The sequence below is a fragment of the Gossypium hirsutum genome, chromosome A12, assembly GCF_007990345.1.
Source record: "Gossypium hirsutum isolate 1008001.06 chromosome A12, Gossypium_hirsutum_v2.1, whole genome shotgun sequence".
In the NCBI taxonomy this organism is placed as follows: Eukaryota; Viridiplantae; Streptophyta; class Magnoliopsida; order Malvales; family Malvaceae; genus Gossypium; species Gossypium hirsutum.
Genome location: NC_053435.1, coordinates 61,597,762 through 61,610,147, shown reverse-complemented (window position 1 = coordinate 61,610,147; position 12,386 = coordinate 61,597,762). Strand labels below are relative to the sequence as shown.

At 35.8% G+C, this 12,386-nt stretch overlaps 1 non-coding gene across 1 annotated transcript; it reads right to left on the bottom strand.

Moving 5' to 3' along the window:
* Positions 1 to 2,308: 2,308 nt before the first annotated feature.
* LOC121212081 (small nucleolar RNA R71) lies at positions 2,309 to 2,415 on the bottom strand. Its single transcript, XR_005907291.1, has one exon. It is a non-coding gene; the product is annotated as a small nucleolar RNA R71 (small nucleolar RNA).
* Positions 2,416 to 12,386: the final 9,971 nt, after the last annotated feature.

Sequence of the window (12,386 nt, the reverse complement as noted above, 5' to 3'; positions counted from 1 at the left end):
TATTAGATCAAAGCTTTGGTTTAGTTGATTCTCGAAAACCGACATTAATTAGAAACTCCACGATGCATGCTACATAAGTCTAACATAATCCCTATTAGTGTTGCTAATTTAAGTTTATGTTTTGTAGCAAAGACAAGAAAATGTCAGTACACTCTAGGAATGCTGAGGGGGAAGAGATCGAGAGCAATTCTCCTCCACAAGCTAGTAGCCGGGTGATAAACCGTGATTTCTACATATTGTTACCCCATGCTTAGCCTATTTATGGATGAATTATCTTTATAATTGGTGAATTTGATGCTCCTAATCCTTTAATTTCATGTTTTATACTTAAGTGAGCATACGAGAGTAAAAAGAGCGAGAAACAGGCCGAAAATACAGAAAATGGACCAACATGTGAAATCAACACGGCCTGGACTTCCGTACACGGGCAAACCACACGGTCATGTCCTTTTAGTAGAATCGAGCACAACTTACACGGGTAGGCCACACGTCTGTGTCTATGTAACAGCCTTGAACACTGACTGAAGAAATCGAACACGGGCGTGTCACTGTCGAGCCCAAGTTTAGTCCTATTTGGAAAAGGCCACTCTTGAGGGCTTTTAGGCATTCTAAAGCCTATTTAAACACACGATAGGAGGATTAGAGGGGACATATGGAGTAGAAGGAAAGGAATTACTCAAGGGAAGCCGATTGATCCATCTTAGAAGTTGGATTCACCTTCAAGACTAAAGATCTCCCTTCAATTCCCTTCAAGAGTTCCTGGGTTTTCTTTATGTTTTGTTATCATTATTCTTTTGAGATGTTTTCTTTCATAAATATGAACTAAACCCCCTAAATACCTAAGGGGAATGAAACCTAAGACGGATCTTGTTATTATTATCTGAATTGTATGATAAATATTTGACTTGTTCTTAATTGTGAGTTCTTAATTCTTTCTTTAATATTCCAGGATATTGATTCAAGTATTGATGTGCTTATTCAGAGGAGCAAAAGTCCCTGTCTAAGAGTAGATCTAACATAATTAAGCGGAGTTGATTGCACGCCTAGAGACAGGGTGACAAGATTTTGTCGGATTAGGGTGAAACCTAATAAGGGAATCCATAGATTGAGTTAATGCAACACTAGGGAGTTAATTTGAAAGAGATTTCAATTAATCAACCTAAGGTTAGACGTTGTTAGTCTTGAGAGAGATAATAATAAAAATTAGGGATTTTTATGGATCAAATCAAGTGAATAAATCGTCTGATTCAGAGTCCATAACAAGTGAAGTCTAGGTGGATTTTTCCCTTAGGTATTGTCCAAATCATTCAGTTTTCCCAAAAGTTATTTCCCCAATTTACTTCCTGTGCATTCTTAGTTTAGTAATTAGTTTAGATAAAACAAACCCCTTTTATTTTCAGGTTAGATAATAAAAAGAAAGTTGATACTAGTACTTTTAGTTCCTTTGGGTTCGACATCTCGGTCTTGCCATAAGCTATACTACTGTTCGATAAGGTGCGCTTGCCTTTGTTGTGATAATAGTTAGTTTTCAAGAACGGACATTCATAAATAAATAAAAAACTTATCATGATTCACTTTACATCAAGTTTTTGGCGCTGTTTTCGGGGAACTAAGATATTAGGAACACTCGATTTTTATTACTTAGCCATTTTACTTTTATTGCAATTTAAATTTTTATTTTCTTTTCTAATTTTTCATTTATTCACTTCTGGTAGGTTTTATAATGTATGACTAGAAGGAGCCCGTCAGGACCATTACTTTTTGACAGTGAGATCGATCGTATAGCTCACAGAAACTGAAGAGATATAAGGTGAAGCCTAAGATACATAGAGGAAGAGCAAGAGGATGATATTTCCACCACAACCGAGGAGATGGATGAAAATTAGGAAAACCTGCTACCTCCTGCAATAGCTACGATCCAGTAAATCAAAATCTTGCTCTACGTACTATGTATGATTATGCTAAATCTACTTTAACAGGAACTGAGTCAAGTATAGTTAGGCCTGTTTTTGCTACAAATAATTTTGAACTGAAACCTAACACAATTCAAATGATCCAACAGTTTGTTCAGTTTGATGGTTTGCAGAACGAGGACCCAAACGCTCATTTGGTGAATTTCCTAGAGTTTTGCGACACTTTTAAAATAAATAGCGTTTCTAATGATACCTTTAACCTTCGGTTGTTTCCCTTTTCATTGAGGAACAAAGATAAACAGTGGCTGAACTCGTTACCACGAGGGTCAACCACTACTTGGAAACAAATGACCGAAAAAATTTTACTTAAATATTTTCCTTCGGCTAAAACGATTAAGTTGAGGAATGATATAACTTCTTTTGTAAAGATGGATCTAGAGACACTCTATGATGCATGGGAGAGATACAATGACCTATTGAGAAGGTGCTCTCACCATGGGTTACCTTTATGGTTGCATGTTCAAACATTTCACAATGGCCTGAATCCTTCGACTAGACAGATGATTGATACAGCTGCTGGTGGGACTATCAATAATAAGATTCCTGAGGAGGCTTATGAATTTATAGAGAAGATGTCACCGAATAATTATCAGTGGCAAGTCATGAGGACAAAGCCAACGAAAGCAGCCGACGTTTTTAACGCTGATTTGGTCACCGTGCTCTCTAATCAGGTAGAACTTTTGAGTAAAAAAAATGATGGTTTACTTAACTCTTCACAGGTTCACCCAGTAATGCAATGCAATACAAATGGAGGTGGAACGAGCAATAATCCTTATAATAACACTTACAATGTAGGTTAGAGAAACCACCCAAATTTTTCATGGGGAGGCCAAGAAATCAGAGACCACAACATCCTTCAGGCTTCCAACAAAAACTTCACCAGCAAGAGAAAAAAGCGAACCTAAACCCACTAGGATGAGTATTCAATTAGCTGATAGATCTGTTAAATATCCTAGGGGAATTATAGAGGATGTACTTGTAAAAGTAGGTAAATTTATACTCCCGGTTGATTTTGTTGTGCTTGACATGGATGAGGATGTTGAAGTACCTTTAATCTTAGGTCGTCCAATTTTAGCCACTGCTAGGGCTGTTATTGATGTGGGTGATGGTAAATTGGTACTTAGAGTAGGTGATGAAGAGATTATCTTTAAAAATTATGATGCCATGAGATTTTCTAGGGTGTTGGATGACTTATGTTATTTTATTGACTCTATTGATCATGCTACTTAAGATTCTTTTCAAGAAATCATACATAAGGACACGTTGGAACTGTGTCTTGCCTAAGGAGAGGAGGGGGATGATAATTCTGATATAGGAACTGAACTGAGTTCCAATTAACCCTCCCCAAGACCAGCAGAATATGAGGGTATTAAGGTAAACAATGAACTTAAGCAAAAACTGTGACAGCCCTAATTTGGCCCTAGTCGGAAAGTGGTTTCGGGACCACAAATCGAGTCATAAAAATAATTAACCGTTATAATCTATGCTTACTGTATGTGTACATGCACGTGTGAAAGTTTCATGTTTTAATTTGGTCAATTGTATGTGAAATTATTAAATAGGACTTATGTGAGAAAATTCTGAAATGTGATAGGTTAATCTTAAGTGGCCTATTAATGCATGTGACAAAGAGGATGGACTTGCATGTCAAATATTCATTTTATTTAGGTAGTGGCCGGCCATGATGATATGTTATATAGAATATATGTATTATTTAATTATAATGGCTTTATAATTTTAATTTAGTAAGAATTAATAAAAAGAAAATGGGTGATGAAAACAAAGCTTCACCTTTGTTCTTCTTGGCCGAAATGTAAGAAAGGAAAGGGGAGAAAACTTCATTCGGTTACCATAAGCTTAAATCAAGATAAGAATTTTTATTAGTTCTTAAAATTTTAGTTGTTTTTAAGTTAGTTATCAAGTTCTTATTTCAACCCATGTTAAAATTTTGAGTTTTGGGAGAATTTGAGCTTTCGGTCATGGTGGGAATAAAATAAAATGAGTATATGTGTTAATTACCTTGTATTTGAAGTTTTGAAGAATAGGTAGTGATTAATTAAAATGATGAAGGTTAAATCTTTAAATTTAGTTGAATTTGAACATTTGGCATTACCTATGATATTAGATATGAGTGTATGAAAGGTTGATTTTGAGTAGTTAGGTGTGTTAAAAAAAATTTATGATTTGGGTGATATCTATGGTTGATTCGGTTATGGTCTTTGCATGAGTAAAATATACATATGGAAATGGTTGTATTTTTAGTTGATATTTGTGTTCAAAATGGTTCAATTTGTTTTAGCCACATGTGCATAAATTGTAATAATAGAATAGATAATATGTACTTGAGTATTCAGTTATGGTTTTAGGTTCGAGTTGACGGATATGTAAAAATTAGCTTTTGGTATGTATTGATTTAGTATAGGAGTTCGAAAATGGCTTAATTTTCATGTTTAAATTTGGTTATTTCCGATCATGGTTGGAGTTATTTTGATATGCATATTACAAGGTATATATGATTTGTGTTTTGGTTGCATAACTATATTTGGTTAATAATATGAATGCAAAGAGTTGTGATTTAGTATATTGTAATAAATCTGAACGGGACAGCAGCTGTAAAGTGATTTTGGAAAATCACCATAAATTGTGAGAGTGGAGTTAGAAGATGAATAAACTATTTAATTAAAGCTTAATGAGTCTAGTTTCAAATGAAATCAACGAGAACATATTTTGACTTCTGTACAATTAGAAATTTGATTCGTAATAAAGGGTGGTCAGATTAGTCAAACAGTGAAACAGGGGGAAACTTTAAGAAAAATCTGGTATTGATTGGACAAACTAAAAATTCTGAAAATTTTATGGATAAAAGATATATGAGTCTATATTCAGGGAAATTTTACGGCAATTGATTTGGAGTTTTGTAGCTCTAGTTATAAATAATTTGGTGACTGTTGCTCAGGAAGATAGCTTATTGTGAATTTGAGATTATGTGGTAATCATTGATAAAAATTTGTTAATGAGTTGTTTAATGTTTTCTTATAAACTTACTATGATCTATGTGTGTGAAAGTCGAATATATATATTATATTTCTGAAGAAATGCTTGAATAGTCGAATAATGACTAGTTTAAAATTTTTGAATTTAAGCTCAAGAGCAAAGAGGGTCGAAGTTGGATAGGGGAAAAGAGAAAGTAATTGAGTAGCCTTTCCGCAACCGTTCAAGTATATCCGAGGTAAGTTTTGAATAGTCACATTTAGTACGTAATTGATAATGTCTTGATATGTGTATGATAACTGTACTGTGATCTATTGGTTCTATTTGAATATAGTTGAGTGACAAATAATTTATGTTTAAGGCTTAAAGCCGAACAGACATTAGAAGTTAAGCTTGGAAAGTAAATGGACATATATTCTTATGTATGTTATTGAGCCAAAAGTTATATGAATGGTGCCCATGTTATGCTATTATTCGAATGGAATAAATGAACTATGATTGTGAGATGTTATGTGAATTGAATTTTCTTGCAAATAAGTATGCATGACATTCAGTGATGTATATTCGAACTTAGGGTCCGCAGGCTATGTGCTGGAATTATATCCGGACTTAGGGTCTGCAGGCTATGTGCTGGAATTATATCCGGACTTAAGGTCCGCAGGCTACGTGCTGGAAATATGTCCGGGCTAATGTCCTGTAGGCTTCGAGCTGGTATTATACCGGGTTTAAATTCCCGCAGGCTTGTGCTGGTAATTGGTTTCAAGTCCTAAGACCTAACAGGCTTAATGCCAGTAAGTTAAGTAAGATTATGATATTGAATGTTCGCAATAAACCATTGTCGAGTAAGTACTATACATTTAAAATGTTTAGGTACGTATTACTTACTCATCGGTGAATTGATTTCGAAGTGAATCATTAGCATCAAAGAAGAATATATATATAAATATGATTGATGGTTATATTTGTGAATATGACAATGATTTAATCGGTCATGGTATATTTGTATATGAATTATATGTTAAAATTTCTTTATGTACTCATGTACATTCAGTCAATGATTTTTGTGAATTATTAGTACTAAAGAATGATACTTAAGTGTGAATGAATGTTTCGATGTTCGATAAGTCTTTAATTGTTTGTGATGCTTAAAACTTACTAAGCTTTGAAAGTTTACTCTGTTCTTTATTTCTCTGTTTTATAGATTGTTGATTTTGGCCACCGACTCGGGGATCGTCAGTAGTTCATCACACTATCGATCTTTTTGGTATAGTTATATTTTGGACTCGATATGGCATGTATAGGTTAGGCTGATGATAACTATGTTTTGAAATTGTAAATATTTTGGCCATACGAAAATGGCGTATAACTTAAATATCAGTATGTATTTCAGCTCGATCTCTGTTTATGTTTATTGACACTGTGAATAAGATAATTAAATGTTTAGTTCGGTAATACCTCTTAGCCTTAATCCGGCGTTCGGATTCAGGTTAGAGGTGTTACAAAAACACTCTATTAAAAAACCTCCCAAACTGGAACTTAAACAATTTCCTAATCACTTGGAATATGCATTCCTTGGAAATAACTCTACATTACGGGTAATTATTGTGTCTAACTTGCAACCCAAAGAGAAAGAGAAATTACTCCAAGTCTTAAGAGAGCATAAAAGGGCCATAGCTTGGAAATTTTCTAACATTAAAGGGATCAGTCCTTCTTTTTGTACCCACAAAATTTTAATGGAAGATGAATATAAGTAATGCGTGCAAGCCCAAAGATGATTGAACCCCAAAATGAAAGAAGTTGTTAAAGCTGAGGTAATTAAACTCCTAGATGTTGGAATTATTTATCCTATTTCTGACAATTCTTGGGTAAGTCCAGTACAGGTTGTTCCTAAGAAAGGAGGCATGACTGTTGTAGCCAATGAGAAAAATGAATTAATCCCAACAAAGACAGTCACAGGTTGGAGAGTTTACATTGATTATAGGAAGCTAAATGATGCCACGAGAAAAGATCACTTCCCCCTTCCATTCATTGACCAAATGTTGGAAAGATTGTCAAGACACATGTACTATTGCTTTTTAGACGGACTCTCTGGCTATTTTCAAATCCCAATAGCTCCTGAAGACCAAGAAAAGATGACATTTACATGTCCATACGATACGTTTGCTTATCGTAAAATGCCTTTTGGATTATGTAATGCTCCTGCTACTTTTCGGCGCTGCATGATGGCCATTTTTGACGAACTCGTAGAACGCGTCATGGAGGTATTTATGGATGATTTCTTAGTTTTTGATAACTCTTTCCATCATTTCCTTAAAAGTTTAAAATGAGTGTTAATAAGATGTGAGGAAACAAACCTTGTGCTTAACTGGGAAAAATGTCACTTTATGGTTCAAGAAGGTATTGTGTTAGGACATAAAATTTCTAGTAAAGGGATTGAGGTTGATAAATCTAAAATTGAAACAATTGAAAAACTACCTCCCCCTAATTCGGTTAAGGCTATTAGAAGTTTTTTAGGACATGCTTTGTTTTATAGAAGATTTATTAAAGACTTTTCTAAAATAGCTAAGCCTTTGACTAAATTACTAGAAAAAGATGTGCCTTTAATTTTGATCAGGAATGTTTAGAAGCATTTAATACTTTAAAGGATAAGCTGACAAAAGCTCCAATTATAATTGCACCTGATTGGAATTCACCTTTTGAACTAACGTGCGATGTGAGTGATTTTGCAGTAGGTCCAGTTTTAGGACAGCGAAGAGATAAACATTTTCAACCTATCTATTATGCTAGCAAAACTTTGACAGCCGCACAAGAAAACCACACCACCACGGAGAAAGAGCTACTAGTTGTGGTTTTTGCATTCGATAAATTTAGGTTATATCTAATATTATCTAAAGTTTTCGTTTATACTGACCATTCTGCTCTTCGCTACCTTTTGACTAAAACTGATGCAAAACCTCGACTCATTCGATGGATTCTATTATTACAGGAATTTGACTTAGAGATTAAGGATAAGAAATGAGCTGAAAATCTCTCGGCTGACCATCTCTCCAGGCTTGAAAATTCAAGTACCAAAGAGCTAGATGACGTTTAAATAAATGATTCATTCCCTGAAAAATAATCTTTTGCTATATCTGATTCTGAGGTACCTTGGTTTGTAGACATTGCAAATTTTTTAGCTGCTAACATTATCCCAAAAGGGTTGACACATTAGCAAAAGAAGTCATTCTTTACTGATGTGAAAAACTACTTTTGGGAAGACCCTTTTCTTTTTCGTATATGTGCAGATCAAGTCATTAGAAGATGCGTTACAAGGGCAGAAGCATTGAAGATCTTGGAACATTGCCACTCAGGACTGACTTGAGGACACTATAATGGAAATAAGACCGTACATGAAATCCTTGAATCAGGTTTTTATTGGCCCACTCTATTCAAAGACGGTAACAGATATGTTACTTCTTGTGACAAATGCCAACAGACAGGTAATATCTCTAAACGTGATGAAATGCCTCAGACATATATGCTCTCATGTGAAATATTTTACGTTTGGGGTATCAACTTCATGGGTCCATTCCCTAGTTCATTTGGGAATAAGTACATCTTAGTAGCTATTAATTACATGTCCAAATGGGTTGAAGACCAAGCTTTACCTACTAATGATGCTAGAGTAGTAGTACGATTCCTTAAGGAACTTTTCTCTCGATTTGGAACACCTAGAGCAATTATCAGTGATAGGGGTACTCATTTTTGTAGCGCCCAATTTGACAAGACCCTTAAGAAATATGGTGTTCACCACAAGACAACCACCCCTTACCACCCTCAAACTAATGGCCAAGCCAAAGTAGCAAACCAACAGCTTAAATGTATCCTAGAAAAGACAGTAGAGTTAAACAGGAAGGATTGGGCAATGAAAGTAGATGATGCTTTATAGGCCTATAGAACCGCTTTTAAGACCCCCATAGGAACATCACCTTACAGACTTGTTTATGGAAAAAGTTGTCATCTACCATTTGTGTAACACCCCGAACCCGAGACCGACACCGGAGTCGAACACGAGGTGTTAACAGACTTTAAACCCCTTATAAAAAATATTTCCCAGACACTGCCAATCTGCATACTAGTCGCTTTAAAAATCATATCTTGAGTTTCACAACTCAAAAATCAGTTTCGTGATTTTTCCCTGAAACTAGACTCATATGCCCATCTACATATTTTTTTCTAGAATTTTTGGTTGGGCCAATTAGTACAGTTTATTAGGCAAATTCTCCCATGTTACAGGGATTGACTACCCTGACCTTTGCGCATTACGACTTGGATATCTCCTTGTAAAGGGCTCCAATACTGATGCCGTTTGTTTCTATAGAAACTAGACTCAGAGAGGAATCTATACATATATGGTATGACTCCTAATTATCTCTGGTTAATTTATAATGAATTTCCAAAGTCGGAATAGGGAATCCAGAAACCGTTCTGGCCCTGTCTCACGAGAACCTGAATATCTCCTAACATACTGTCCGTATGATTGTTTCGTTACTTTCCTATGAAAGTAGATTCATCAAGGTTTGTTTACATACTTTATTCACTATTTAATTCCCTTCCTACTATTTTTAGTGATTTTCCAAATCTACATCACTGCTGCTGTCAGCATCTGCCTTTAAGGTAGACTTTACCTATTTCATAGTTTCCATGATTCAACTAGCCCTTTTAACATAAATAGCACAAATTATGATAGTGATTAACCATTCCCATGGCCAATCCTTTTAAGCATATCCACACCTCTCAATAACCATATCCATACCAAATGATTATAACATTATACTCAAACATATATAAGCCATTTTCGCATGGCTATCCAAAATTATACAAGTCCAAAGGGTCCATGACCCCCAACAAAAAGGGTAGTCCTATACATGCCATTTCGAAGTTCAACCAAAATTGTACCAAAAGGGGGGGGGCTTTGATAGTGTGGGCGACTTTGACTTCAAAATCCCGAGTCCGATAGCTGGAGAAACAAAATCTATAAAACAGAGAATCAAGGAGACGGAGTAAGCAATTTATGCTTAGTAAGTTTTGAGCAAGGGATTCCAGCACAACAAAAGTATAGCATTCATGTAGCTAAACGGATAATTTCATATGCACAATTTTTCAATATCATACTTACTTCACATTACCAACCCTTTTATTCATACTCAAAGATCAACTTAGCCAAAGGCCGGTAGCTCATTTATCAACTGAGCGAATACTTATTTGTAAGGGCTCAACTAATTCAAAGCACATACGAAACATACCTTAATGTTGGGATGTTTCAAGCGTATTAACTGAAATTTTTACAGCAAGATCATTCATTCCCAAATCACGTACCTTCGGAATTTAACCGGATATAGCTACTCGTTCAAATGCCTTCGGGACATAGCCCGGTTATAGTAACTCGCACAAATGCCTTCGGGACTTAACCCGGATTTAGTAACTCGCACAAATGCCTTCGGGACTTAACCCGGATTTAGTAACTCGCACAAATGCCTTCGGGACTTAACCCGGATTTAGTAACTCGCACAAATGCCTTCGGGCTTAGCCCGGAATTAGTATCTCGCACAAATGCCTTCGGATCTTAGTCCGGATATTGTCACTTAGCACAAGCCTTCGGGACTTAGCCCGGACAGCATTCAAATAACCATGCACATTTAGCAATAAATCATGGCCCATTCGTATTTCATTTTCGTTAGCAAAACTCAAACACAAGACATTTATCATTCTTGCAAATTCGGCTCAATAGCCACACAAAGAGCATGATTTTAATTTGCTCAAAACATGATCTAATCACATCATAATTTAAGCTCTTTTACTCAAGAACTTACCTCGGATGTTGTCGAACGATTCCGATAGCTATTCGACCACTTTTTCCTTCCCTTTATCGGATTTAGTTCCCCTTTGCTCTTGAGCTTAATTAAACAAATAAATTGATTTAATCATTTGAGCATCGAAAAGAGGAAAACAAGGCACTTAGCCCATATTTATACATTAGACATTAAAGTCACATATGTACGGAATCATGAATCAAACTCAACATTTTGGCTAATTTTCCCCCTTGGCCGAATTTTCTAAGCCAAGACAAAAGCATCAATATGCTTGCCTCTGACCGAATACATGCAACACCAATCTCCTTCCTATGGCCGAATATGCATGTCTATGTTGGGGCCGATTGCAACACTTAATACATTCTACAAGTATGGTCACTTGTATTGACTAAACACCATTTTGTTTCAAGTTCAAAACTTGGCTAATACACACATATATACACTAGTAAAGCATCCTCTCCCTTTCCATCAATTTAACACATGCATTACTCATTAATATACAAAAATTATATTCGGCCTTAGCACACAACTTGCTAGCCGATTCTTCTCCATCTAGCAACTAATGCACATATGTGCTCACTCAAAAATGCTAAAAAGAAGATTCAAGAATCATCAATCCACCATCACATGCATCATTAACAAGCTTCATATTTAGCATGCAATGGCATTAACACAAAATCCACCTAGGCCGAATATCATCCCCATGACATAGCAAAGATTTGAACCATGGGCTAATTAGAACTCAAGCTAGCAACTAAAAACATGCATGAATCTCATGGCACAACCTCAAACATACCTTGATCTAGATACAAGTATGGCCAAACCTCCTCCTAATCCTCTTCCAAACCAAACATGAAGCAAGAACTCCTTCCTCCTTCCTTAGAATTTTTGGCCAAAAGAAGATGAAAAGGATGAACAAAATTTTTCTTTTCTTTTCTTTAACTCACGGCAATGAGGGGGGGAAACAACCACACACTTTTTTTTTTGTTTTCATCATATTCCCTTTCATTATTTTATGCCCATGCTCCTTATTTTATCATACTTCCCATGAAACACTAACTCAACATGTTTATGACATGTTCTTGCCCATCACACTTGGTCTACCATGCTTGTCATGGCCGGCCACTACTAATAGAGGAAGGAAATTGACATGCAAGTCCCCCCTTTTTCAACATGCACTAATAGGTCCTTATGCTTTGACCTATCACATTTCAAAATTTTCTCACATAAGTCCTATTTACTAAAACTCACATGCAATCGACTAAATCGAAGCTTGAAATTTTCACACATTCATAATTACATATTCTAGACCATAAATATCACATTCGAACATTTCGGTGACTCGGTTTAGCGGTCCCGAAACCACTTCCCGACTAGGGTCAATTTTGGGCTGTCACAACTCTCCCCCACTTAAGAAATTTTCGTCCCCGAAAATCTTACCGGTAAATAAGTTTGGGTAACGTTCTTTTATCGAGCTCTCGGTTTCCCAAGTAGCTTCCTCGATCCCGTGTTTGAGCCATAACACCTTTACTAGCGGAACCCTTTTGTTTCGCAACTCCTTCACTTCACG